This window comes from Canis lupus, chromosome 9 (assembly GCF_048164855.1).
Source record: "Canis lupus baileyi chromosome 9, mCanLup2.hap1, whole genome shotgun sequence".
In the NCBI taxonomy this organism is placed as follows: domain Eukaryota; kingdom Metazoa; phylum Chordata; class Mammalia; order Carnivora; family Canidae; genus Canis; species Canis lupus.
Window position 1 is genome coordinate 53,882,559 of NC_132846.1, and position 6,221 is coordinate 53,888,779.

The window sequence follows — 6,221 nt, forward strand, 5'->3', positions numbered from 1 at the left end:
TGAGATAGCATTTGAAAATGATGGTGAATACTTAACATAGCTCTTTATATACAGGCACTGTTCTCAGTGTTTTACATGTATTAACTCAATTCAATCTTCATAACCATCTAGTTCTGGTAGAACATGATTAACTATGTTAATTGGGATTGATTTGAGAAAACAAAAATACCCTAGATATTTTAGCAGAGAGAATTTACATAGGGGATTGGTTAAGCACGTAGTGGAACACTGAAAAAAGGAAAATGAGAATGCTGAGTTAACCTAGAGGTATATGGAAATAATAGTGGCAGAAAGTGGCTGCCACTTGTAAGTGTGGGGAAATTCGTGAAAGATTTCAGAACTTAGAAACTCCATAGAACTGGAGTACAGAATTCTGAGCAGGAGGTGTTATTGTAGGTCAAGGAGGCAGAGGAAGTGTCTCTTGTAGATGAGGCAGGGCTCACTGTGTGGAGGGTGAAAAAGCTTGCTTTGGGATGCTAAAAGAAGGTAGAGACTAGAACCAACTGCTATTGTCAGAATTACCTCCTACTGTTAGGACCATGATGACATTTATGACAAGCAAACAAGAAGTCCCTATTCCTGCCTCCAACAGCTTAGTTGTACTTTTGTGCTCTCTGTGGGCATAACTGTACAGTTAATAAAGTGACAAAGGAGAAATAAGTTTACAAATTCTTAGCCCTAGCTTCATAAAGAAAAGTATTGTAGGGTATTTTTGGAGTTTAAAGAAAAAGCTTAATAACAAGCACAAAAAAATTTAAATTATATTTCCAATGTCACACAGCCAGTAAGTATAGACCTAGTATTCAAACCTAGGCAGTCTCTTAACCACCACAATGTTGCCTCTCTAACTATTTGAATTCCAGAAAATTTCTTGCTGCTAGCTCACTAGTTTCTCTTGAACTATGGCCTTTCTTTTGTTCAGCCCAAATACTGAGTGTTACTTCAATGATGAGAGTTTTGTTAATTCTTAAGTTTTTAAAATTTTATTGTGGTAAGAACATTTAACATGAGATTTGTGCTTTTAAATTTTTAAGTGTTGTTAATTACAGGCATAATGTTGTACAGTAGATATGTAAAAATTGTTCATCATCTCATATACTCATCCAATAGAAATTTCCCATTTGCCCTTCCCTTGAGCCCCTGAAACCACCATGCTACTCCTTGCTTCTGATTTTGACTACTTTAGATGGCTTATGTAAGTAGAATCATGAAATGTTTGTCCCCCTGTGGCTGGTTTATTCTACTTTGCATGGTGTCCTCAAAGTTCATCCATGTTATCACAATATTCTTTTTAAAGGGTAAATAATATTCCATTTTATCCATATACCACCTTTTCCTTACACATTCATCCATCGATGGATATTTAAGTTCTCTCCATATCTTGGCGATTTGTGAATAGTGCTGCAATTAACAGGAAAGTGCTAATATGTCTTAGAGATCCTGATTTCAATTATTTTGTATAAATACCCAGAATTGGGATTGCTAGATCATCTGGTAATTTTATTTTTAATTTTTTAAAGAACTTCCATACTATTTTCCTTAACAGCTGTACCATTTTATATTCTTATCAATGGTGTGCAGGGGCTCCATTTTTTCCATTTTCTTGCCAACAATGATGAAATTTTACTTTCCATTATATATTAGGTTAATTTTATTATGGGTTAAATATCTTCTCACATTTTTTAGGATATAAATTATATTTACTCTAAGCTTCTTGTTATGCTTATTTTTCTGTTTCTGTCCTTATGATTAAGTTCATCTTTTATTGAGGAACAACAAAGTATTGGCTTTCCTCAAATGATTGATGATTTTCTTTTCATAAAACTAGGCCATTTTATGGTTTTTTGTTTTGTTTTGTTTTGTTTTTGCAATAGAATTAGTAGTTCTCTTGAAGATTGCAAATATGTAAGGCTGTTGGGTAGTATTCAGAAACATCACAGTAATGCTGGTTTTCTTGATTGGTGTGTAATCTTCAATAATTATAAGGAGTTACTTGTATGAAATTGACGTCAAACCATAGTACCACAGTTATGCATCCATCATTTTCAGGATTGCTGGTAACCTGTCAGTAAATCTTCTCCAAATACTTTGCCTCCTTTTGTGACTGCGTCACAAGGCCCAACATGCTCACTTTCACCTCAGTGACAGTTCCTTTGATAATGATACCTAAAGTTGGATATAGTGGGGATAGGAGACTCTTTTTTATATCATGTATTGGTAGGCAAAAGGTGCCATTCATTTCAGGATGAGTTACATGGACTTTTTGAAACATAAGCCCATTGACTTCATGAATCTTTCAGATTTAGGTAGTTTTTCAGATTTAGGAGTAAAGCCATCTCCAATACAGCCAACTTTAGTAACCATCTTCTTGCACATTTTCTTCTTTCTCTTTCTTGTTCAAGTAATTGTAATACTTCTATTTCCTCCCAGGCAGGAACTTTGGGCAGAACTTTCCTGCTTTCATTTTGTTGTTGTTGTTGTTGTTTTTGTTTAATCATTTTGGAAAGTATATTAGCTCAGAACTGTCCCTCTTTGTCCAATAGATAGGCGGGTACTGCTCTTTGTGGAGTCTTTTTACCATTCTTTCATTTGGTGTTTCTCTTTTCATGCATCTTGATAGTCTTTTTCATTTGACTTTCTCAGTGTGACACTGTTTATGGTAGAGCTTAGCATTTAGACCAGTCATATTTTTTTTTTTTTTTTTTTGCCTTTGAACATTTGTGAGCCTCATGACCGTCCTTCTTTCTCTTTTCCTCATGGTAATCTAAATATATCCATAATGCTTATGGTAATAAGTGTGCCTCAACATATTATTTTTTGTGGAATGGTGATGACCACCAAGGCACTGGGTGCACCCTCTAGGCACAAAGAAGCTCTCAATTTTTGGGTCTCAGAGACATATGAGCTGACTCCATACCACTCACAAAAGGAAAGGGACACTTCTGATATGGGAAACAAAGGCAGAAGAAAAATTATTAAATGTCCTTACTACCTATAGCCCACCCATTGGTAAGTCCTTAAAACAGGCAGGGTGACATTCCTCTAGGGACTCAATTGCCTCAATGTTGATACTTTGCTAAGGGCAAAAGTCAGTCAGTCATCTTAGCCCGACCCCCAGGACCTTGTAAGTCTACTTTAACATATAAAAATTTCTTTAGAAATCTCCTTTATATCTAACCCACCCCCCTCCCGATACATGTTGGCAATCATCCCCCAAGCATATGGCCCACCAATATACATCTGAAGGGTCTTGTGACTAAGGTTTTATTAGATGGTAATAAATGACTTTTTCCAACATTAGCTAACCCCCTCAAGGTTCTGGGAACCTTGCTTCCAAAATTCCTCAGAGGCTTATGCTATCCCTAACTCCTTCCCAACTTGGAAGTCTATAATGGGCCACTCCTCAAGACCCTGTTGCAGCTCTTTATGCCCATGGGTCCTGTCCCCATACTTTAATAAAATCACCTTTTGGCATCAAAGACGTCTCAAGAATTCTTTCTTGGCCATTGGCTTTGAACCCTAATGTCTTTTTGTACATCCTTTCTAAAATGGACCAATTCCAAAAAAAGCATGATGTGATTGGTGACTATTTGTGTGCTCTCATCTCTATAGCTATTCCACTAGTGCAATATGTAGTCTTTAATGTTATCCCATTTCCTTGACCCCAAGCTGTCGCAGCCTAACACCCTCCCACCCCCATCCCACCTGAATGTGAAACCCTTGTGGTTACTTCTGGCCTAAGAAGGTGGATTATGCAGAATCTGTCCTGCTTGATACCCTCTTCTGATTACCATTTGGTTACTCTCAGGACCACTTTTGAATCCAGGACCAACTACACTTGGGTATGAAGTTCCCTAGGTACTGCCCTCAACTTTTCTAGAAGAAAAACATGTTCTATGTCTTGAGACCTTTCATTCCTCTCATTTCCCACCTTTCAAGAATTTTTAATTTGTTATGATCCATTAAGAGTTCTCCTTCTTGATTTATATACCAGATGTGAAATTTAAAAAGAAAAGTACAAGATCATTTCTAGAGATTTTTTATAATATGGAGTAGCTAAAGTGGTGCTAAGTTTGCCATCTAGAATGAGATTTTATATCTTTTCTCATACAAATGGGATTCTGGTATTCCTAGTATTCTGGAAATTTTTTTAATGAATCAATTAAACACATTTCCCTGAAAGTAGATATATATTATTTTAAGGTTGCAGTAGTGTTCTAGATATGCATATATCACATAGATATTCTTCTGTTGATGACCATTTAATTTCTTTTCAATTTTTACTTGTTATAAACAATAGAGTAATAAATGTCATGTATTTTTAAAATTATTTCTATAGAATAAATTTTTCAATGTAGATTTATAAAGACAATAAGGAATATTCATGGGATGTGGTTTTCAAAGGAAGAGATCACTCTTTCTTCTCCTTGTGTTTGTTAACCCCCATTTGCATTAGCTCAAGGTTCCTATGATTCTGGCTATTTCAGTCCAGGTAGTTGAGTGACAGACCTATCATCAAGTGTTCTCATTTAGTCAGAGCAATAACACAAAGCCAGAGGAAAGTAGGCAAAAACATGGAGAAGCATGATGCAGAAAGAAAGCATCACTCATGCATTCCTAGAATGTTAAAAGGAGCCTACAATATCTATTGATATATAAATGAAAACATTTTTAATTAAAATGTTTACTTAACAATATGCAGAAAATAACATGTCCTGAAGTCAAACAACTAATTTCTAAAAATTATCAGAAGCTTTACACACACCAAGAAACACTTAATCCTTTTCAGCAAAATGATCTTTCCTTCACATTCTAAATCCTTTTTCTCAATAGACTCCAATCAAACATCTGTCTTCATTCCACTTTTAAACATCTTCTTACCTGTTCTGGACTTCTTTCCAACAACTATCACTTTCAAGATCTGTTCCTTTATTTTATCCTTAAATATAAATTCCAAAATATCTGTGTCAAAACAAACATCTGGGGCCGCCCAGGTGGCTCAGTGGTTTAGCGCCGCCTTCAGCCCAGGGCACAATCCTGGAGACCTGGGATCCAGTCCCACATCAGGCTCCCTACATGGAGCCTGCTTCGCTCTCTGCCTGTGTCTCTGCCTCTCACTCTGTGTGTCTCTCTCTGTCTCTCTCACTCTCTCTCTCTGTGTTTCTCATAAATAAATAAATAAATAAAATCTTTTAAAAATCTGGTAGACATACCAGAATAACCCCATGTACAAAAGTTATTAATCTGAAATGAGCTGATTCATAGCAAATAACCAAAATATCACTAGAATTTACTAGAAATGTGCTCTCTGTGAATGACTTGTTATTTTTTTTTCTAGAAACTATTTATAAGAAAGCACAGACAAGACACACACACACACACACAAAAGAAAGAAAAGAAGGAAAAAGAAGGGAAACAATGTGGCAGACTGTTTCAAAAAATGTCCCTGTTTTTGTGTTTCCAGTTCTACAATTGTAGAACCTTGACATTTCTCCCATCAGAAGGTGGAATCTAATTTTCACCCTTTGAATATAGGTCAGCCATGACTGCCCAAGAAATAGAATGCAAAGGAAGGCACACTGTGTGGCTTTAGAGGCTAGGACACTTTACAACCTACACTTCCATCTGGCTCTTTTTCTGGGACATTTACTTTTGGATCCCAGCCACCAAATTTTGAGGCATTCCAGGCTCCATGAAGACCACCTGTAGGTGATCTGGTTGACAGTCTTAGATCAAGTCCCAGCTGAGAGCCATTATGAATCATCAGGCATGCAAGTGAACAGCCTTCAGATGATTCCAGTCCCTAGCCTTCCCTTGTAGTATCTTTCAGATGAGACTTCATCAGTATGCATCAGTGACAAGCCATCTCTCTTGTGTTCTATTCAAGTTCCTGAAACATAGAATTTGTAACAAATGGCTGTTTTTGCCATTAAATTTAGGGGAATCATGGAAAAACCACCCTCACCCCTAGGAAAATGGAAAACTTGCCTTGGGTTATTGATATAAATAAATATGAGAGGATATATGTTTAAAACAGGTTTGAAAAGGGCTGGACACAGTCATACCCTCCCATTACCAATGCTAGTTCTAGTGTAGAATTAATTCTTTTACTAGAGATGTGAATCAATATTGATGGATCTCAAAAGTTTCAGGTGGACACCTTTTCCTGTCCTTCGGCATTTTCTCTACTGTGAAGCTGAAAATGTTTAAAATTGCAATAG

At 36.4% G+C, this 6,221-nt stretch overlaps 1 pseudogene; it reads right to left on the minus strand.

Moving 5' to 3' along the window:
- Positions 1-1,972: 1,972 nt before the first annotated feature.
- LOC140639500 (ribosome biogenesis protein NSA2 homolog pseudogene) lies at positions 1,973-5,764 on the minus strand (annotated as a pseudogene).
- Positions 5,765-6,221: the final 457 nt, after the last annotated feature.